The sequence below is a fragment of the Euprymna scolopes genome, chromosome 37 (genome assembly GCF_053919585.1).
Source record: "Euprymna scolopes isolate OS-2025 chromosome 37, ASM5391958v1, whole genome shotgun sequence".
In the NCBI taxonomy this organism is placed as follows: Eukaryota; Metazoa; Mollusca; class Cephalopoda; order Sepiida; family Sepiolidae; genus Euprymna; species Euprymna scolopes.
This window is the reverse complement of record NC_136518.1, coordinates 49424965-49449964: the sequence shown is the minus strand read 5'-3', so window position 1 is coordinate 49449964 and position 25000 is coordinate 49424965. Positions and strand designations below refer to the sequence as shown.

Here is a 25000-nt window from a genome sequence, read left to right as displayed (position 1 = left end):
ATATATGTATATATATATAATTATTAGTAAAAATTATATATATACTTATTACAGTAAAATTATATATATATATCACTTCCTTTAAATTCCAGCAAAAGTTGGGTTGGTACTTAATGCACTATTTGACCTGCACGCTTAAATAATAACGTTATCATTTAGAAATCCATTCTTAACATGGGAGTGGAAGGTGTTTTGTAACTATTCTGTACTTTCACTTTAAAATTTAATAAAAACGATATGGGAAAACTTGAATTTAATTTGAAAATACTATATTAAAAAAAATAATAATAAATAACGCGGGGTCACATAGTGCATAAGCGCCACTGGGTTAATACCTCAACAGTGCATTGCTGCATTACTAGCGCTCTAAATTTAATATATAGTTTAATAAGTGTTTGGTTTTTGTTCAAAAACAAATGAGGATAATTTATTAGTGTAACGCGCGATTTAATAAATATTAATCATTGCTCAGTTGTGAAAAAAAAAAAAAAATAAATAAATAAATAAAATCGGTTATTTGCGTTTTAGAAATCAAAAAGACGGTCAAATATTATGGATTTCAGAACAGTCTTTTGATATTGCATAGAAAAAATCAAATACAACAATCCCCCCAAAAGAACTGATGCAATACAACAATGTATTCGTCTTTACTCTTTTATAAATAAATAAATAAATAAATAAATAAAGAAATAAATAAATGTTTATTTTAATATTTGATATATAGTCATGAATTACTCGTCCCTTCGCAAGGGCAATATTATACAGAAGGTCGTTTTTTTTTGTTTTTTTTTTCTATTTTAATCTGAGAGAAAAAATAGACCTCAAAAGGGGGCAATTTTCGACTAGAATAAAAATAAAAATTGCCCCCGTGAAGAAGGATTTCTTTCTTTGCAGACTGAGAACAGAAACAATACTACGCTTTGATCCCAAAAACGAATATAGTCTGTTTAATAATTCTATTGGATATGGCTAATTTTATTTTTTGTAAAAAGATAAAATCGTTGGTGGACGAAAAATGTGATTTTACACGTCATTGATAGAAATTGTAATGAAAAAAGTGTGTGTATGTATATAAATATATTATCCTGAACAATTCCTTCGGTGAAATGAAACACAAGCGATTTTGTGTATCTCACTTGCTGTAAACTTGTTTGTATACTATGAAGTTTTAATTATGTGTGCATTGAATACTGTTTGATTATATATATATATATATATATATATATATATATATATATATATATATATATATATATATATATATTAGATAGTGTGTGTGTGTGTGAGAGAGAGAGATGGGGAGATAAGTTTACAAAACAAAGAAATTGTTTAGTGTTTGTATATATCAACGTTGATTTGTTTACGTATATACGGTGTATATTTGTATTTATTTAAATTTTATCTTATTTACGTATCGGGATGAAATTCGTGCTTGCATCTTGGTTTCGGTATGACATGAGCGTAGTACGAATATCAAGGAGCAGGTGTTTGTTTATAATATGTGTCAATTTCTGATAGGGGCATTTAAGTTGTTGCGTGTTTTAATGTGTTGTTTTGTCTTTGGAAGAAAGAAGAAAAGGAAAAAAATTAAGGGATGGAGGGGGGTAATGTCGGTATATGTAATAAAAAAAAAGGAAGAAAAAGAAAGCGAAGAAGAAGAAGGGTGTTGCCGACTTTCACAGTTGAAGGCGACGTATCTACGCAGAAAGAACAATTAAATACAGCAGTTTCTTTTTGTTTTTTTGTTTTTGTTTTTTTTTCATCCACAATCGTTAAAATTAAGCGTCATTCTTACATTTCTCACATACACGTACACGTACACACATACACACACACACACACACAAAATAATGATAAAATAATAATAAATATGATATAATTGTCTGATGTCCCATCGGCGATAATACTTTTTTCTTTCTTTTTTTTACTTACAACTATTTTTACAACGACGTTACAACAGCGCCACCTATCGCCACTCGACCCAATCGCGTTCGTTACGTCGTAGAGATGCTAGCACTACAAAAAAATAATCAACTCGTCCGGGTGAGGCTTGTTGATCGTTTACTGACCTACCCTTCTGAAGCAACTATTGGTACTACTTATCATCTTACTAGAACGACACGTCTTAATTACTATTACAACTTATAATAATACCTTCACTCTTTTCCCTTCTGTTTCCGCAACGTCACACCACATGGGTTGAGCTCTCTGGTATGAGAAATAATGATTTCGGCAATATATAAAGATCGCAGTCACGGTAGAACGCGAGAAAAAAAAACCTTTTTTGGACATTAATAAGTTAATGTTGTTTTTGTTAAACATAACTAAATGAGGACAAATTTCCAATTAAAATCCAGTTAGTATTACGCATCTAAAATTGAAAAAAAGCACGCTTAAAACGTGGCAATATTATGTGAATAATACGAAACAACATGGCCGCCGAATTTAACCTGGTGTCATGCTTATTAACCAGCAAAACGATTCCTCGTTTAATAATATTTATATTAGTAATAATATAACTTAATAATATTTAAAGAAAACACCAAAATAGAACGGTCTTTAATAATTGCTATGGTTTCTACTTAGCATAAGGCGCCACTTTTTCTTTTATACAGAACAGAATTCTTTAAGAAACCGTTAACGAGATTTTTTTTTTTTTTACACAGGAATCACCACTTATCAAGGCCAGGAGGCCACTCGAGGATAAGGGTTAATGGGTATACATTACTCAATGTGATTATATCGCGTAAACATAAGTAGTGGGAAGTTTGTAAATTGGATTACTTAGGGGGACAGTTCATCAAGAACTTGTTTACGTTGGACTTGAAGACAATCAGGTTGTAGTCAGCTGGTAAGCAGGCAATCGGAAGTGAGTTCAACGAGCGTGCAGTTCTAAGAAAGAAGATTTGTTCATGGAATCTACGCTTAGGTTTAGACACAGATAAAGAGTGTGGGAAATTATTGATAGTGGTTTTGGCTAGACGAGTATTTTTCGTGAAAGTTTGGCGAGGGGAGACCATAGATTGAAGCTCAGACGAGCACTTGCCATGAAAATAACGATGAAGCGGAGACAGGCTCGCAACACCTCTTCTGTGAGAAAGAGGTTGTAGGGAAGAGAAAAGGGCTACAAACGAAAGAACATGAGTGCTATAACCTCTATTTATATTGCAGTTGTAATGGATCCGATGATTAGGTTTCGAATCTCAACATACAACCACTTGCCACGTGTAGCGTGATAGTGCGAAACATGTTCATTGACAAGTGCTTCCAGCTAAGATTGAAACCTAATTATTCTTTTTTAATAACAGACACATAATTCGTTACTTACTTACTAAAGCTTACTAAACTGCGTTTACAGATTATATGCAAAAGAGATAATGTCATATATTTTATGCAAAATTCATAGATATGTGTTACCGAATGAAATAATTTGTACTATTATGTATAGCGAGTTTGCATGAAAGCAATTAAGTCCGAAATTTTAATTTAAGATTGATATTTACTATTTTTTTTATAGCAATCTTAAGTGTCCAAAGATTATTTGCAAGAAATAGAATTTAGTTTCATGGCTCGTAAAAGAGAACAAACAATGAATGAAAAAAAAAACCCCAAAAAAACAACAACTATATAATCCAAGAAATTAGCAAAGGAAAGTCTTCGCTTCGAATTTTTGAGGATTTGAAAAGGGATGATCGAACGATCAAAAATATGTAAAAATTGGAATTCAACCAAGTAAAAATAATTGCAGGCTGAATTCAGAAACTACTACTACCACTACGAATGATGATAGTAATAATAATAATAATAATAATAATAATAAATAATGTTGTTAATTTCTCATATATTAAAAAAACAAAAATAAAGAAAAATATGTATGATGTACATAACCGTCAAGAAACGAAAATATCATATTCCAAAAATCACGTAAATTGATCAAGTAGTTTTATTTTTATAAAGATCATTTTGTAGCGATGAATGAAAATTCGTAGGTATTATAGTATAAGTCCCCCAACTTTAAACTATTGAGTTATCTCCTTTTGTTTTTTTGTTTTCAAAATGGCGAACAAGATAGACACTCTTTTATTACACATAAAATTTGATTGTTCTTTTTTTGTTTAATTTTTGGGGATTTTTTTTTTAGATGATAATTGATAATTTAGGGTTTGTTTTACAATTCGCAAAGATTCCAAAATGGTAAAAAATCAAATAAATAACAAATATATGTTACCAAGGCGAAGTGTTCGAAATATTCGAGATCAGTCACATATCCAAAGACAATTAATAAGAAAATCGAATGCGTTCATATTTGAAGCCGCTGGAGCTCTTATGTTGTCACATGAAACAACATGTTAAACGTGTAGGAAGTTTGCTGATATAAAAAAATCAAATAAAGAAAAAAAAACATTTTAACGAAACAAAAAAAAAAAAAAGCATAAGGAAAGATTACCGGAATTGACAAAAAATACACGAAAACTGATCAGTAAAGTGGGTTTTTTTTTTTTTTTTTTTTAACAGACGAATCAAAGATCACCCTCGATGAACACGGTGGATTGGTTTGAGGATAGGTTTGCAAGCAACGTAATTTAAGACAACTTTTCAACGCTAACAAGGTGCCCGTGAGATCACGATATGGACTGGGATTATTGCTAATGAGCTTTTATTTATTTGCTTCCCCACTGAGCAAATTAGGCAGGAGGCCGTTTTTTAATGTGGAGATAGGGGGAAGGGGAAGGGAAAGAGGGGATCCAGCTCCCGAGAGGAGGGAAGTGGGAGCTGGATTAGAAACTGTTGGTATGAAGGGTTGCCCCTTCAGTGACCAAGGTCAGATATGTGGGGTTACCCCCACATATGGTCTTTGCTAGTCATACGCCCAGACCCCCGAGGGGGTGCCGAGGGCAAGCTAATGAGCTTGTGGGTTCATATAAAGTGAAAGATGGGGTTAAAATGAATGCCAAAAGTCATTTTTTTTTTACAGTAATATTTCTTTGAATAGCTTCATAACCAGTCTTTAGCCAAGCGTAGATCTATAATGCTTACGCAAGAACCAAGTCATGAATCACAGTTACCTAAATCCTGGTTGAAAGAAACTGAATTTGCTGAGGATTCTCTTACGGATTGGCCTTCAAATACTTATGACTAGGACTGTGACAACAGCATATTCTTTACATTCTTTTGACTCTCGAGTATATATCCGACACAGTTAGACTCAGCTAATCAACCGAGAACCACATCCATCTATATAAAAACATATAAGATATTAACGGATATATACTGAAGAGTTAAAACAATGAAAATAATATGCTGTTGTCACATCCCTACTTATGACTTGAATCCTGTTGAGAACCTGTAGAGCATCCCTCAAGAGAGATATTTATTTTAATGGAAGGCAGTTCAAATGCAAGTGTAACTTCTGAGAATCAGTTAAACTTACTGCAAAAACTTACCAACCGCTGAAATTGCAAATCTAACACCCGATGTTGACAATAGGCCGCAAAGTGGTATTGAAAATAAAGGAGCAATTATGTAATAAATCTTAGGAGGTTCTTTTAATTTTTTGTTAAAATATTTTTATTTTGTAAAATTAAATGTTTTTTTTTTTTTTAAATGTTTTTCCTTTAAAAAAAAACTTGACGAATTTGTTTTAAAATTTTTCATATTGTGTCTTTTCATTAGTTTTACAAGGTAGAATAATGTTTCAAAGATTGTTACAACCGCAGTGGTAGTTCTTTCTTCATAAAAAAAAAGAAAATGGTAGTTTTTTCTTCATAACAACAACAAAAAAAATGGTAGTTCTTTCTTCATAAAAAAATGGCTTCATGGTGTGCGTCTTAAATAGCCTCTGGCAACCAAGTCCAGCTCCTGACTTTCTCGTGTGGTTTAGCTACTAAGTCTGACGAAACTTTATATTAACTGGGGAAAGGGGCAAAGGCGGTTCACTGGCACCTTAAAACCAGTCACTTCAGGTAAGTGGGGGCTCGTTAACTTTGGATGGTAGCTCATGTAGGAGAAAGAAACACTGATTAAAAACCTCTGCTATCTTGCGGGATTACCTCATCAAGGGAAACGCTGAAGGAGTAAACTCCGACTGAAAATCTGGAGATGGAGTCCCAAAGGTGGCCTGACTTTATATTGTCAACTCCTGCGGCGTGGTTAGAGGCAAACTGTATCAACTCTGTTTTTTTTCTTGGATTATCTGGCTTTGCGAAGAGGGAGGCGGGTGACTGCTGCACGAGCAACAGCTAACCTCCCATGTCACCCTGCCCAGGTTATGTACCTATTTACTATGCCTCCCCACGGGACAGAGTTAGACACCAGGGTCGTTTTTTTAACGTGGAGAAAAGGTACAAAAATAAAAATTGTCTCAGTCGTGAAAGATTTCTCCTCCACCGAAAGAGAACAAGAAATGGAAGTGCAGCATCTGAAGAACAGATACTGCACTTTGATCTTGACCAAAAGGCCAATGTAGCTCCACTGCTACACCATCCTCTCCCGAGACAGACCAACAACAACAACAACAACAACAACAAATAATGTAAAAATATCAAAATAAAAGTTGCAAATAAACTACTGACAGTCAAATTAGTCTACTTCGTAAACTTACTAATTTTTTCAATAAAAAATAGTTTTCTCTGTCATTTTTTATTACATTTTAACCTCAAACAAGGCACAGTGCCACTTTGATGTAGGGGGCTACTGCCAGGGATGTAAGCTGCAGAGATACTATGTAGCCAGAAGACGTCTGTTCAAATTACACTGGAACTTCTGCATGTCAGTACAGTTGGGAAAGCAGGAACCTGGAAGGGAATTCCAGAGTCTAGCAGTTCTGGGGAAGAAACTATTGGAGTAGAAGACTTTCTTACATCTAGGGATTTTTACAGTGCAGGGGTGGGACTTTGCTGCTTGTCGGTTTGTCTGGGGGTTTTACGTCGAGGGCATACAAGGGCTTGTAGTTTGTCGGAGCATCCACCATTAAAATACTTATAAAACAGGCAGAGGGACGCAATATTTCATCGGTCGGACAGAGGTTCAAGTATTTAAGTTAATAATATTGAGTAGAATCGAAAAAAAACCCATTATAATAGTACTTCTATAATATAAATCTCACCTGCCTGTTTAAATGTATGTATGTATGTATGTATGTATGTATGTATGTATGTATGTATGTCTAAAACTTTCGACAGAGGCCACGGATTTTCACGAGATCGGTATCGTTTTGAAGCTCGACCTTTCGAACGACAAACATCGAAAAATTGGTTAAAAACATTAATTCCTTCACCCTCAACTGGCCATTTTTCTACAAGAAGGGGTCGCTTTTTTCGGCCATATGTTCGAAAGTCATTCCCCTCTTTTCGATTGACTAGCCCTTATTTAAACCTTCACCACTTCCGGTTTGGCGATGCGGGCAACAGTAAAGACGTCACGTTTTTTTTTTTTTTTTTTTTTTTTTTCACGTTATTTTCCTCCTTCGCGACACGGGTTCGGGCCTGCCTGCCTACTACCACTATTTTTTTCTTTTTGTTTTTTTGCTCAACACACAACTCCAAACACCCAGGCAACGCCAGGCACCAAGGCTAGTTTAGCATAAAAGACACAACTCTTTACATCAATTCATAACTTACCTATAATAGCTAGATGCAGTTTCCAATAATTCCCTACTCCGCAAGAGAAATGTTTGACATAGAGTTTGTTTTTAATGTGGGGGAACATCCATCCTGCTAAACCGAATTGAGACAAAAATAAACATATCCTAAATCTAGAGTACTCTTTTATCAGCAGCAGGGAGAGCTTTATTCTTTTACATGTGTGTATTGATTAAAAGCTTTGATTAATACCCAGTTCTAAGTGACACTCTTATAGAGGTTGGAAGCTCAGTTCTTCGCACATGAGATAATAACTAATAATAACATAATATAATTAACACTCCTTACCCAGGCATGGCTGATAGAACAAGAACAATTTACCCTCGTCGATTAAATAAAGAGTTCTGTTTGAAATACTGTATCGGTTCACAATTTCGACATGAAGATTCGTAAGGATGCACTCCAAGAATCTCAAATCGGACGAAATGTTTTGAAAAGAACAATAAAAAAAAATGCGAATAGCAGTTTGAAAATAATTATACAAATTATAGGTTTGTCTCGCAATCCACAGAAATGTGAAAAAGTGGTCAAAATATCAAATATATAACAAACATATGTTACCAAGGCGAAATAAGTTACCCTTCTACCTAGCTGGATAGGTTTTTAGTGTTTTTACTTAATGTAAAATGTTTATTCGGCTCAAAAAAACAAATAATGTCAGCCCTTACATGATCCCAAGTAAAAATAGCCTCAATGTATTTGTTACGCAGCCAGTATTTTCTTCCTCGGGACATCACTATTACGAAAATGAAAAGGTTGGAAATTACTACCGTATTTGTAATCATAACTCCGTAGAACTTGAAGTTTTATTTCGATATATGAGAAATTATTTTGTGCGTTCTTTTTTCTTTTTTTTTTTAAGTGTATATCATTCTACTTATTTATATTCTACTCATAATTTTTTTTCATATTTTCGTTTTTTTCTTTCCGTTTTCCTATACCTATTAAATATTAGAGACCTTACGTCATCAACGATTAAGTTCACCAGTGTGACATTTGACAAGGGTCACATTGAATGCACGAGAATAACTCAAATCTGCAAACCAGAATCGTATCCATCGATGAGTAGCGTAAAGTTTAACCACGAGGCAGCAGGTTAAACAGTTAACTGAACAGAGGTGATAAAGAATGTCCTTAAGTTTTCAAGCTGAGAGAAACAAAGGTTTAAAAACCAATCTCTCCGTGGAAGCCGTGCGAACAACACACGACCAATGATGATCTAAGCGGAATGTTACCTCGATGTCTGCCCGCCTGCGTCACTCATTTCAGTTAAGTTAGACGGTGGAGTTAGGAAGTAAACAATTAGCTAGGATGACATTAGTCTATCCTTCTTTCTTGGGTCAATTCTCTCCAAATAAAACCATATATCAAAACGCCACTTTATGTCCTGACTATTCGCGAAAAGAAACTTATTTATATAGCAACCACTAGACGAAACGGACCCGATGAAAAGAAGCGCTTATAACAGAAGTGAGAAGAGGAGTCAGACCATGCACATATTTATAAAGAATTTGATTTTTGTTAAAATACCTCGCCCATTCTTAATTGTCTATTCACCACTTTATTTTTCTTAGTATTTCTACTTGCTATATTTTCTATATTTATAAGAATTCTCATTGTATATATATATAGAGAGAGAGAGCTATGTTATCTGCGAGAAGAATCTAAAGTGGTTCGATTCTAGTACAATGCTTTATCTTCTCCTTAATCTTCAACGAATTGCAAAATGCTGACCTTATTTTTGATGTTTTCGTACTTGAAATAATTATGTTATCAACGACATCTGTCGGCATACATAATCTTGTGTAATCGACATTATTAGCCACGAATTTCCCTCTCGAACATACACCCACTCACTCCCTCACACGCATATGATGCATATATATATATATATATATATATATGTGCATATATATATGTATGTATGTATGACTGTATGACAAGACGTTGCAATCATCATATATATATATATATATATATATATATATATATGTATATATATATGTATGTATGTATATATATGTATGTATATATATATGTATATATATGTATGTATATATGTATATATATGTATGTATATATATATGTATATATGTATTTATATATATGTATGTATATATATATGTATGTATGCATATATGTATGTATGCATATATATATGTATGTATATATATGCATATATATATGTATATATATGTATGTATATATATGCATATATATATGTATATATATATATGTATATATGTATGTATATATATATATGTATGTCAGGTCATGTCATATGCTACTGATACCATGTAACCCAGTACTACCTGCCTCATGGTCGGGTCACCGGCGACTAAACTGGTTCCCCCACCAGACTTGTTTTGTGAGGAGGGTGGCTAGTCTCCCTGAAGGATTAAAAACAAGACCTTCCAATGGGCGAATGAACCCTTTTTCTGTGTTAACGGCCAACTAGCACCATGTGTGTTTGTGTGTATGTATGTGTGTGTTGGGGTGGAGAGGGCTCCCTAAGCCGTGGTGAAAGCAACCTTTCTAGGAGAAGTAAATCTCTGATTTAAAAAACCATAAAGCGGGAGACCAGTACCCGCATTAAGCTGGTCTGCAGTTTAATTTGTTGCTGGCTATCTTGCTCTTGCTTGTTGCTGGATCTCAACATTTTGAACCGAGAGAGAGACTTAGCTGTCGTACAAAGCTAAGACTCTGTAACATCATCTTTGTATAGATACTCCCTCAGGCATTTGGGCTCATGGACTTTAAATGTTTGAGGGAGTGGCACTCGTCTGACAAGACGTTGCAATCATCATATATATATGTATGTATGTATATATATATATATGTATATATATATATGTATGTATATATTAAGTAATGTGATTGATAATTTAAAATTTAAAAAAATTATAATTAAATTAAAAATCAGTTTCACAAGAAGGAACAACAACAAAATCAATTATCTGTACGATCGTTTCGGAAAACCGTGTTTTTATTGTGGTAGACATCAAGTTACGGACAATAATTATTACATATAGTTTTTTAATAAGCAAGGTCTCCTCATCAGCGAATTTTAAAGGGTTTTTATTAAATCTAAAATACACCATAAATAAACCTAGCATTAAAAGTAATGCAGATGTATCTGAAAAAATGAAATAAAAGGTCTGGATTTAAAATTGATAAGAAAATTAATATGGGTTAGAGATAGAAAAGAAATAGAGTAAAATATAAATTTGAATTTAAATTATAAATTTGCTTTAAGTACAACATTACAAATATATATATGTATATATGTGAAAAAAATAGACACATACATGCATATACATAGATATACAGGTATATACATAAAAATATAGGTACAAAAATTTACCTTTTAGTTTTTCGCCTTTTGAAATCAGGAACTATGGTTAAAATACTCATATGTGATGTTTGCTATATCTTTTCACCTTATTGAATGATGAATTTTAAAAGGGGGACGCCCGTGCAATAAATTATTTCCGTTACCGTACTTTTAATTTAAAGACGCCACGGTTTATATTTCGAATGTTGTTTGTATAATTGCATAATGCAAGGGGGGGATAATTAGTTATATTTTCTTTAATAAAAGGGCGCAAGGGGGATAATTAGTCTAACTTAATTTATTAAAAAAAATTGTAATCTATTTTTACTAATAAGTAATTTTTAATGATTTAAGGTGGTTTATATTTATTAAATTTAAACCAACGTTTATGACTACATGTGAATATTAGTTCCTGTCTTGAATTTAATAGGGTGGTTGCATTTTTTATATCTTCATATTTTAAAATTTTTAGGGTCTCTTTTGTACATAGTGCACAGAATTTATCTCCTGGTTTATACGGTTTGCAAGACTCAATTACTCGCCATTTTAAGTTGAAGGAAATATTGTTATTTTTTAGTTGCCAAATATAGTTGGATAGAGTAGTTTGGTTTGACAGAGAGTTATTTTTAAAAGAATGTTTGTGCGTTGAAATTCTATGTTTTATTAGGCCAGATGTGGAACCAAAATATATTGCCTTTTGCTTATTGTAATTATTTTCCGTTAGGTCTGGTGCTGGATTATTATATGGTGGATTGGTTTGTAATTGATCGGTAGATTGGTTTAAGTTGGTGTCATTATTTAATCTGGTAGTTGAATTATTGCTGTTAATAAGTTCATGTAGATTTGGGGTTTTTGATACTGTGCAGCTATAGATAACATTTTTAATTTTACATGAGCCTTGTAGGGGACATTTATTTTTTCTTCTACAGTTACAGTCTGATGTATTTTGTATAGTTGTATTTTGTAGCTTATTAATTTTCTTCTTATTAGAGCTAATTATTTTTTGATGAAGGTTAGGCATAGTAGAGTAAGAGACTTTGATTGTGGTCTTATTGAAAATTTTATTATATCTATGGGGGGCTTTAAAGTTCTTATCTAATATTTTAAAATATTCTCTGGCTATGTTTGTCTCTAGGTTTTTGGAATATGGAGGGTTGAACCATAGGGTCTCCTTATGTCTATTCTTACGTTTACGGGTTTTGGTTTGTTGTTTATTTGTATTGTTATCTAATATTTTTGGTTTGGTTTTTTCTTTTTTTTGTCTCTTGGCTATTTTTCTTAACTCGCATACGGGAAGACATTGCCATATTATATGTTATTACGCTTTTAATAGGTTCATTTTCAATGCAGTTTATGTTTCTATCATTTTTATTTATCAATTTAATTTGCGAATTGTATCCCGAGTTTTTAAGGGCTTCATTGTAATATTTTTCATTTTTGATGAATATGGATTTAGTAGAAGACAGTCTAGAAATTCTTAAATTAGCTCTAGGATATTTACCTATCGAGCTTATATATCTAAATTACAACGAGCACTTTTCTTTCCTGTATTTTAGTGAAACTCGTAATTTCACTGTTACATTAAAATACACTCAGCTCTTTAGACTATTGTTCTAATCTCCTTTAAATTATGCATGTATATATATATATATGTATGGATATATGTATGTATATATATATATGTATGCATGTATATATATATATATATATATATATATATATATATATATATATATATATATATATACTAGCAGGGAGGCCCGACGCTGCCCGGGATTGAATGATGATCAACGAATATTTCAGACTCCTATATTTTTATTGCCATCGAAATCTGTGAAATCGCTCGGGAGGAAGCTTCACATGCCTCCATGCAGTAACTTAGTCCAACATAAATGTATAATACTACATTTCACTCTAGAGGACCTGCTCTTTCTTTTATAAAATTATTTTATATCAACTCCTTTCCAGTTAACGAAAAGAAAAAACAGTAAGAAATTTACACGCGGGGTTTGAACCTACAAACTACCGCATGCAAAAAAAAAAAAAAAAGGAAAATAGAAAAGAAAAAACGCGTAAATTTTAAAGTCTCATAAAAGTCTTTGCAGTTAACTAGACATAAAATTAAGAAATTTACGTGTGGAGTTTGAACCTACAGACACGTCATGCAAAAAAAAAAAAAAAAAAACTAAACAAAAAAAACACGCTATAAACTTACCGACAGTAGAATTTTCACGTTGTTCTATCATTGTTGATAAGCGACGACATGGAAAATGAATTTATCAACGACAGACAAATAATGGTTTCGATTACAGATTATTGGTAATTATCATGGGTATTCTGAGACAAATCTAACATCACTCCCAGACTTATACACTAAAGTTCTGTAAATTTTAAAGAAATTTCGTTGCACCGTTTCGGATTCTATGAGGAACTAATTCACACATACAGACAACGTTGCATTTATATAATTGTAGATAAGAATATATATACATATATATATATACACACATAAATATACATAATTATACATATATATATACATACATACATATATATATGTATGCATACATACATATACATACATATATATATGTATGCATACATACATACATATATATATACATACATACATATATATATGTATGCATACATACATACATATACATATATATATGTATGCATACATACATACATATATATACATACATATATATATGTATGCATACATACATACATATATATACATACATATATATATGTATGCATACATACATATATATATATGTATGCATACATACATACATATATATACATACATATATATATGTATGCATACATATATATATACATACATATACATATATGTACATACATATATATATATATATATATATATATATATATATATATACACACATTAAGAGGTATATTTGGTAAAGAAAAAACGGAAAAATAGTGGCCAATACTTTAGTAGAGCTAAATATGTTTTTATTATTTCAACCTTGGGTGTAAAAACGATATATATATATATATATATATATATATATATATATATATAGAGAGAGAGAGAGAGAGAGAGAGAGAGAGATAGAGAGAGAGATAGAGGAGTAACTAATGGGACAATTCTAATATATTTCCTGATTCTGATTTAAAGCTCTAAATATTTAACAATACATTACTATTACCGAATACTGTAAAAACACATGTTGAATACGCAGATATTTTGTCACGGATAAAAATACACCTGTGTGAGGGATGATCTATCGATTTTAGTTTTACTGGTTGTTTAAACTCAATAAATATTTATTTTATTATTACTACAAGCAATAAGAAAGATTATGCTTAAAACAAAATTAAATAAAAAAGACAATTAAAAGAATTGTTTTTTTTTTCATATAAAGTTAAAAAGCATACGCATAAGAACTTTATTACATTATCAAGTCAATAAGGATTATAGAAAGGAGAATAAGGAGGAAAATAAAAACTCTTTAAGTCCTGGAATTTCGAAGCTAAATGCTTCTCGTCAGAAGTAGAGAAGCCGGTACTGTATGAATATAAAGATAAAAATATAACATCGACTTTTAAAAATTTCAGATTAAAAAATGGGTAATGTAATAAATTTCCTATGTAACTTTCCTCTTTATTTTTTTTTAAATTATTTTAATTTTTGCTGGCCTTAATAAGGTAGAGCTGTTTTATTCTGATAGGTTTGCCCTATTGAAAATTTATTTTACAGTTTAATTTATTTGGTTCAAAATGGCGTAGTGTAAAATAACAATAAGGTAATTGCAACTTATTTCCCAATTTTCAGATTTTGAAATCATGCCCAAATGCATTTTCTTTTCTTTTTGTGGATTGATAGTTGCAATTTTTTCTGATGAGTTAAGGGCAAAATAGATTCATTGATTGATATAATAATTATATGAATGTTTTTGCGCTACAAAACACTTGCTGTCAAACATTGTACGTGTCCATGGAATTAAAGGAATAAATTGTAAGATTGTCAATATCTTGAAATTTGGAATATAGACTTTTGTCATTTATTTTTATATGCTCTGTAATTACATTGAGCTTTATAAATTAAAGGATTAAAAAAGAAAAAAAAAGGTGAAATATAATTGAAAAATCACACACACACACACACACACATATATATAATTAATTATTTTTTTTACTATAATAATTAAATACCTACAGACACTAGTGTTTCATCCTTTCGGGAATCTTCAGTGCAGGATGTCACGATTAAGACCAGTCTAATGATCCGAACCCGGCAACACGAGCCATCTCTGGCTCGATTAGCAAAGACCGTATCCAAGCGGCTACCATTAACCGCGAGAAATAACGTTGAATTTAAACATTTTAATTTTAAATGTTCTTTATGTCAGTCACAGTGATTTAATCGTTATACGATGATCTGTACATAAGAGTTAAATGGATCGACTTTAATTCAACTGAAAGTGCTTGCCAATAAGAAACGAGTTTCTTAAAGGGGCTGACATAATTATCTTTTTACTATAATAATTAAATACCTATATATATATATATATATATATATATATATATATATATATATATATAGTGTGTTTGTGTGTGTTTTGATATATATGTGTGTGTGTGTGTGTGTCGTTTTGATATATGTATATACTAGACTACCCGTGGGCCGTTGGGTCAGTATGTTATATTAGCTATGGAATTCATGTATGAGCGTGACACATGTGACGTAAAGAAAATAGTTATTTTTTTTTACATAACAGAAACATTTCTCTGAAAGTATATTAAAACGAAAAATCACTGACGGATCACTCAAACATGAAAAAAAAAAAAAAAAAAAAAAAAACAATCCTCCCTATTCGTGTAAAGTTACCTATTTTTCCGAATAATCTCTCAAGAATCGAAAATTAAACATGATTTTCCTACGAATCGAACGCCGACGAAAGTCATTTAGCAGCAAAAAACGCACATGAACCTACCGATTAGAAATATAAGAATGAAAAACCCATATTGGAATCCTTCAACCAAGTTATAGAAACTTAAAATCTAAAAAACATAATTAATAAAACCTGAAGCAAAAAAATAAAACTTAAATAAATAAAATAAAACTAACATTGAAACATATTAGTGAATGTGTCAACAAATTCACCGTTCTCACACAACTATTTTGTATCTAGAAATGTAAACAAAAAATAAAAAAAGAAGGAAGGAAGAAAGGAAAAGGGACGGATAAAGAGTAGTAGTAGTAGTAGTAGTAGTAGTAGTAGTAGTAGTATTGGCTTTACTACAATTGTACTTATCTTTGTCAACGGATTAAATTGTTTAGTTGTAAGAAAATAGCGACAGTATAGTTGTAGTAAAGAATAGTTGCAAAACACCCTCATTCTTCCCATGTTAAATAATAATTTCGAAATAATAATGTTAATATTTCAGTGCGCAGGTCAAAATCTGCAAAAGAAGCGATTTGTGTTTATTTGTTTACGTTGTTATGGGTTAATATTTATGCGCGCATGCGCAACCGGATGTCGTAAACCGGAAAGTGGGTTACATCACTCGTTATAAGGTCATTTGAGTTTTATAATATATATTTTGGCTCTGTCTAAACATTGAGCACTCTTTTGGTAGACACACTTAATAATTACTACCAATACAATATATATATATATATATATATATATATATATATATATATATATATATATATATATATATATTTCTGTAGAAATATACTTTCTTATTATATATCAATCCTTATATAAGAAGCTCAATGTAATTACAGAGCAAGGTAGAGAATAAATTACAAAAAGTTATATTCCAAAATTCATGATGCTGACGATCTTAAAATTTATTCCTTTATATATGATTCCTATATATGTGTGTGCGTGTGTGTGTTTTGATCAACTTCCTCCTCATCTGTTAAACTAACAGCTTTCAAACATATATATTTTAGAGTTGATCATTATTTTCGACAGTAAATAAGTAAGATGAAAAAAGAGACACTGTATGTGGGAGTGGGTGCGTGCGTGTGTGTGTGTGTGTGTGTGTGTGTGTGTGTGTGTGTGTGTGTGTGCGCGTGAGTGAGAGAGAGAGGGAGAGAGAGAGGGGGATAGAGAGAGAAGGAGAGACATGGTTAGTATATTTATTTGAATGTAAAAATGCCAACATTTTAGGATCTGCAACAATTCACCTTCAAACACGAAGCAAACACGTAAAAACGAATTCGAGTAGGGTGGGTAGATGACATTGCATCTGATGTGCTTCTTTAAGTCGAAGCCGTTGTTGAACGCGACATGCGTAGTTGTTGCTAACGCATGCGCATTCCACCGCTCAAGCCGATGGCCTACATCGTCTCAGTGGTGGATGCCTTCAATACAGCAAATGGTGCGAGGCCATTACTGATTGTGAAGATTCAGGCCATCACCCGGAAGGAATGTACGCGTTACCGACAACCTCGCACGCTGTGCTTGTAAATGGTTACATCTAAATGGCGAACACCGCGAGCATTGCTTTTGACACTCCCCCCTTTTTTATCATATTCGGTTTTTATTTGAGACTAAATACGTCAAGGTCTGGAAGTACTATCTGTTACGTTCAATAAATCATTCTATTATTTGTGGTTCTTGCTTTGTTCCTTTGATGCTAGTTTTTTTTTGTTTTTTTTTTTTTTATTAATTAAACTGGAGTAAAAAGGTTCAAACTAAATCCTAAATAAACCGAAGTGACTTTTGTCTTTAATGTTTTTTTTTTTTTTATAACACAAACTATATTGTAAAACTTTGAAACGAAAATACGGAATAAAATTAGTACACAGAATTTGAAAAAAATAATATCTGAAAAAAAAAAAAAAAAAGTTCAGTCGAACAATGATCGGGAATAATTTGGTCGTACATGTTTAGTAAAACCGAACCTTTTTCAATGTTAAGACTTTCTCAACAACAACAAAAAAAATACTACGTTACATCGGTACGAAACTGAAACCCCTATATTTCGGCTGTGCTCCTTTATCCACTGGTCCACATTGACGAAGTTGATATAACGTTATGTTTTGTTACTATTTAAATTAAATCAAGAAAGAATGTGAGATACGCATGCATGGTTAGTGAGGGAACGACTTTTTTTGCGACCCGTGTTGAATAAGCTGTGTTTTAAAAAAAAACGTGAAGAAAAAAAAACACGTTAGCGTACATTCGTAAATAATGAACCCCACCGTCCTCCTCCTTCCCAGATGTAAGAAAAAGTATATAAGGAAGCGAAAAATACAAGAAAGGTGGAGTATATTGTTTATGTTGCTAATTATTTTTTAATGTTTTCTAGTTTGTTGAAATGTAATCGAGGTAAATATATGACGCTAAAACCGGATATGATGCAAAGAAAGCTGCGACATAAATGGTTTAATCTAACAATATGTAAATAACGGTGATGCAAGTAATATGGAAAATTGCATGTGTAACTTTAAAGTGATTAAATGATTCATAGCAATGCGTGATGGCATGTGTAAGTTTAAATGGAATAAATGATGCATAACAATGTGTGGCGATTGAACTGCCGTAGTGAATTAGGGTTGCTGTGTTCGTTTTTTGTATGTTTGCGTATATTCCAGAATAAGAGAATGTCATCGTTGCAGCCAATGAGAATAGGCGGACTATTATGGGGGAGAAATTAGTATTTTTGAATATCGACGTGTACTGGTAGTTGTAAGTGTATGAGTGTGCAATCCAGTTGTTGGTACGGGTTTAGGTTCTTCCAAGTCCCAAAACTACCGACCAGCTTTAATAATTACTAAACGTACAACAAGTATAAACGACAAGAATTTATTAACAAACATGAAAACATGACAACACTGCAATTCAGAACATTAAGGTAAAAAGATTACTCACTTCAATAGTGGGGTTTACGGGAGGAGTGAGGACTGTATTCTAGAGTTGTACTCTGCCTGTCCAACATTGTCTTTTAGGAGAAGAACTTTTTGCGTCCGTGCCTCGTGTGTACGGACTCTCCTCTTCTTTTTTCAAGGGACCTCACTCCTTACCCTACACCGGTAATCCGGTGCTCTTATTTATTCCCCTACACAGTGAATAACGGTGTCAGGTCAATATAGGTATAATGGTTATAGGAGTACCCGGTCCTGTTTAGGAGAGTGGGGGGACTTTGCAGTTAGAGGGGGAAATATGAGCTACTTCGTCTTAAGGTCTTGACAATCGTGATGATGTCGCTCATAGGAAATAAGATAAGATTTTATCATATGTAATAAATGTGTCTGTAACGGCGTTCATAAGTTACATAAGATGGTGGGTAAAACTTCAAACGAAATAAATTCGGATGCGGCATTTGTCATTGCAAACCTAGCATAATTTGGTCCAGAGGGGAATTTCTGCAATCAAATTATTATATAGAGAAGAAGAGAAGAGAAGAGAGGAAGAAGAAAGAAGAAGATATAGAGAAGAGAAGAAGAAGACGAAGAAGAAGAAGAAGATAGATAGATAGATAAATAGATAGATAGAAGAAGAATAGATAGAAGATAAACTGTTTCTATAAAGTATTGCTATATATTTTTCTATAGACAGTTTATCCACCAGTATCTATAAACTGTTTTTTTATAAATAATTTCTTTAAAGTGTCTTCATAACGTTTGTTATTAACTCTTCCTATAGCTCCTTTTATACACTATTTCTATAAAGCGTTTTTATAACTATCTCTACAAAATCGTTCCTATATCTATTTCTATAAGCTGTCGCTTTTCTTGAATCGTCTTCTCGCGATGAATTACTTTGTACACGAAATGCCAGAGAATCTTTCAACCGTTATAGCTGATAGAAGCCAGGTTTCTCTTTCACTCGGATTAGAAAACCATGTTTTTATCATGTAAGATGTTTCTGGCAGCGTCAGAAAAACGTAACTCAAAAACGTCTGCAGCTAAATAAATTGTTTTACCTAAACTAGCTGGCGTACCCATACATATTACATGGTATGGCATGAAGATACCCAACATTTCCAGTTATTATTCTATTAGCCTGGGTGGCCGGCGTTGCCCAGGTGTTTGGAAATGTGTGTTGAGCAAAAAGATTAAAAAAAAATAAATAAATGAAAATGTGGGCGTACGAAGGCAGGCTCGAACCCGTGACGCGAAGGCGGAAAAGAAAGTGAAAGAAAATCTGACGTCTTACCGATACTCCATGACGCGACTGGAAGTTCGGAATGTTAAAATTAGGCAAAGTCAATCCAACCGATACGATGATTTGCAAAAATAGCTTGCAAAAATTCGGTCCCTCCTTGTAGAAAACTGCCCAGTTGAGGGTGAAGGAATTAATGTTTTTGGACTATTTTTCGATATTTGTCGTCCGAGATGTCGATCTTCAAAATGATACCGATCTCGTGAAAATCTGTTGCCTCTATCGAAAGTTTAAGACATACATACATACATACATACATACATACATTTAAACAGACAGGTGAGATTTATATTATAGATTATTATACTAAAACTGAATAAACCAATGTTCGTTCCCCTAAATTTTTCTGTTATATATTGAAATCATACAACATAACTTTTAAAATATTCATTGGTTTGGGGATTGTTTTCAAAACAATTTTAATTGTTCTAATTGGTTGTACATTTCCAATTTACTAATCAAGTCGTCTTCTATGACTAAGTTTCTGTCTACTGCCCCCAACCTCTCTCACTGTATTTTGTTTGTAATTCTCAATTTATACAGTGTCTATTACTTTCACTTCTGTTTCTTTTTCATATACCCTTTTGCTCTCTCGCCGTTACATTCAAATAAATAATGAATAGAAACATACATAGATATAAACGGATTGAAATAGATTCAATGAGAGGGATATATATATATATATATATATATATATATATATATATATATATATATTTAGTAATGTGATTATATTAAATTAGCTCTAGGATATTTACCTATCGAGCTTATTATATATCTAAATTACAACGAGCACTTTTTCTTTCCTGTATTTTAATTAAACTAGTAATTTCACTATTACATTAAAATACACTCAGCTCTTTAGACTATTGTTCTAATCTACTTTAAATTATATATATATATATATATATATATATATATATATATATATATATATATATATATATATATATATATATATAGGTCATTGCAAACCTATCGTAATTTGGTCCAGAGGGGAATTTCTGCAATCAAATTATTATATAGAGAAGAAGATAGATAAATAGATAGATAGAAGAAAAGAAGAAGATAGAAGAAGAAGAAGAAGAAGATAGAAGAAGAAGAAGAAGAAGAAGAAGAAGAATAGATAGAAGATAAGCTGTTGCTATATATTTTTCTATATACAGTTTATCTACCAGTATCTAAAAATTGTTTTTCATAAATAATTTCTTTAAAGTGTCTTCATAACTCTTGCTATTAACTCTTCCTATAACTGCTTCTATACACTATTTCTATAAAGCGTTTTTTTTTTTTTACACGGTGGTCACCACTTATCAAGGCCCGGAAGCCACTCAGGGATAAGGGTTATTGCAAGTACAGTACGTTAGTGTGGAGATTTGATGAAGTGTTTACTTAAGGGGGCGGTTCATTAGGAATTTGTTAACGTTGGACTTGAACACATCCAGGTTGTAGTCAGGTGGGAAGCAGGCAGACGGAACACAGTTCACAGGCGTGCAGTTCTAAGAAAGAAGCTTTGTTCATGGAATCCACGTTTTGATTTAGGCACAGATAAAGAGTGGGGGAAATTTTTCACAGTGGATTCAGCTAGACGGGGTTTTTTTTGTGAAAGATTGGCGAGTTCAGACAAGCATCTGCCATGGAAATAACGATAAAATAAGGATAGGCTCGCAACGTCTCTTCTGTGGGAGAGAGGTTGCAAGGTAGAGAAAAGGGCATCCCCCACTAAGCCACGAAGTCTATTCTGTACTCTGTCAAGGCAGGATAGGCTGTTTTTAGCAGCTCCTGCCCAGATATGGCAGCAGTATTCCATCCTTGGACGTACTTCTATAACTATCTCTACAAAATCGTTCCTATACCTATTTCTATAAACTGTCGCTTTCCTTACACACACACACACACACACACACACACACATATATATATATATATATATATATATATATATATATATATATATATAACGCAATCATGAAGGGAAGACTTAAATTCATGATTAAAAACGTTTAAAATAAAGTCAACGAGGTGAAGAGAAGAAAAGAAAAAAATGCGTGTGTCAGCTGACTGGTTTCGCTTTACAGTATATATATATATATATATATATATATATATATATATATATATATATATATATATATATATATATATACAAGGGGTGTGTAATAAGTAATGCCCCTGACCCACTTCCAGTTGTCTGATCTAGCTGAAATTTTGAATGTGCAATGATTTATATCTTTACGGGTTATGTGGCAAATTATAACTCTGACTAATTGTGGTTTCTGTTTTACAGGTGTTTCAACAGAGTCAGGTGTGAAATGGAGCCTGTTGAATGTCGAGCAGTGATCCGGTTTTTGTATTTGAAAGGACGCACACCACAGGAGACTTTTGATGAATTGAAAGAAACTTATGGTGATAATGCCCTATCATATAACCTTGTAAAACGCTGGCATCGTGAATTCAAACATGACCGGAAGGCTGTGGAAACAGCTCCCAGACCTGGTCGCCCCCTTTCTGCCATTGATGAGGCATCTGTCCGTCAAGTTGAGGCTGCCATTTTGGAAGATCGGCGCATTACTATTCGTCAAATAGCCCAAGATGTCAAGATTAGTACAGGGTCTGTAGAAACTATCATTCATGACCATTTTCATATGCATAAGGTGTCTGCCAGATGGATTCCCAGGTTGCTCACACCATTCCAGAAGCGAAAGCGCGTCGAGTGCTCGAGAATGAATTTGGAGATGTGTCAAGAACATGTATCATAGTTTCTCAAAAGACTGATTACACAGGATGAAACCTGGGTCCATCACTATGATCCAGAGACCAAAGCCCAGTCAATGCAGTGGAAGCACTTGGAGTCACCACCTCTAAAGAAGGCAAGGGTGCAGCCCTCCACTGGCAAGGTCATGCTCGCAGTCTTCTGTGACCAGGACGGAGTAGTGATGTAAGATTTCCTAGTAAAGGGTACCAAAATTACAGGAGCCTATTATGCTTCACTTCTGAGGAAATAAAGGGAAGCTATCAACGTCAAGAGGCGGGGCAAGATCAGCAAAGGTAACCTTCTCCTGCAGGACAACGCTCCGGTCCACAACTTGCATGTCGCCAGATCAGAAGCACGGGTGTGTGGTTATGAAATCCACCCCATCCTCCCTACTCTGCTGACCTTGCTCCCTCTGACTTTCACCTCTCTCCAGCCATGAAGTTATTTTTGAAAGGAAAGCGTTTCCTAGATGATGCAGCCTTGATTTCTGAAGTCACGTCGTGGTTGGGGGACCAACCTGGGGTGTTCTACAAAAACGGTCTCCAGAGCTGCATGAAACGATGGGAGAAATGCATAACTCTGGGTGGTTCCTATGTAGAGAAAGACTAATAACTGTGCCAAGTTTCGTTGCTCTACTGCTATGGGAAGTGGGTCAGAGGCATTACTTATTGCACGCCCCTCGTATATATATATATATATATATATATATATATATATATATATATATATATATATATATTGCCACAATCAGACAAGGTCAACTAGCTATGAAAGCTTCAAGCGGGGAGGGGGGATAACTTTCCTGGCTTGTGTGAGTTTCACATTCAAGATATATATATATATATATATATATATATATATATATATATATATATATATATATACAGACATTTATTTTGTTACAAACGGGAAAAAATTGTAGCCAGTTGACTTTGAATGAGTGCTTTATGAAAAACCTCTAGATTAGATGTGGTATTGTAATGACTAGTCTCTATTTATCTCTAATTTGGCATGGAACGAATAATATAGTACTTATTTCGCTGCACCTTATCATAACAAATGTCCATACAAAACTTCAGACAGATCGGCTTAGTAGTTTCCGAGAAAATCCGTACAGAAAGACAGACTTCCAACAAAAGCATAACATTTTTTTATTAAAATTACTTGATTCGTCATTAAAGGACCCGAAAAGGGTTGATATGCCGTTAAACAAACAAACAAACAAACAAACAAACAAACAAACTAAGACTATGAATAAATATTTGAAGATATAAAGAATTGAAGCATAAAACGTGTTATAAAAATGAGTGGTTTCTTTAATAAATAACCTCAAAAAGGTTGATATGCCGTAAAACGAAACAATGAAATATCTAGATATTTGCATTTACTACTAAATTTCAGAGAACTGGAATCCGCATAGAACTTATGGGATAACTTGATAGATATAACGATTTGGCAATTTCCTGTAGAGAGTCAATGTTATCGTTAAGATCACCTTTATAGAAGGCCAAATATATAAACGCCTGTTTGGGCGAAACTTCCTGACCTTTAAGAATCGCAACGTAAACTGAACAAACTGATGGATGAAAACAAATACGCTTGTTGCCATGGGAATACAAGTGTACACCCACGCCGTTCAACCTGAATGGAATTGCATTATATCATGCTTCCGGCTTTGCAAGGAAAATATGCGGATACAGATACGGGGGAGGTTTAGGCGTCTAAGTTGGACGGTCCTGTAGAACAGGCAAAACAACACTGCGTCCCAAAAACAAAACATAAATAAAAACAAGTATTAAAGAAAACAAACACGAAATAAAATAAAATAAAATAATTGGGACAAATATCTACAAAATAAATTCGTGCTCGTCCGGTATGATGAAATTTCGAACGAATGTATTTCGGGTAAAATGTACAATGACGTACTTACAGGTCATGTCGAAATTAGTATACATTCCAAAAATCACGAAAAATGATGTGCTAGAATTTTTTTTATTTCCATACTTTGTGGACCAGGGGCATAAGCAGACCCTACAATTTTAATGAATCATCATTATGCCAGATCAAACATACCCATTCCTGTGTCTCAATACGTCTTCTATCATTA

The 25000-nt window shown here is 33.0% G+C and overlaps 1 protein-coding gene across 6 annotated transcripts in view; it reads right to left on the bottom strand.

Annotated features, from left to right (window-relative positions):
• Positions 1 to 25000, bottom strand: part of LOC145261151 (uncharacterized) — a 1211790-nt gene that overhangs the window by 557789 nt on the left and 629001 nt on the right. The window lies entirely within an intron of this gene.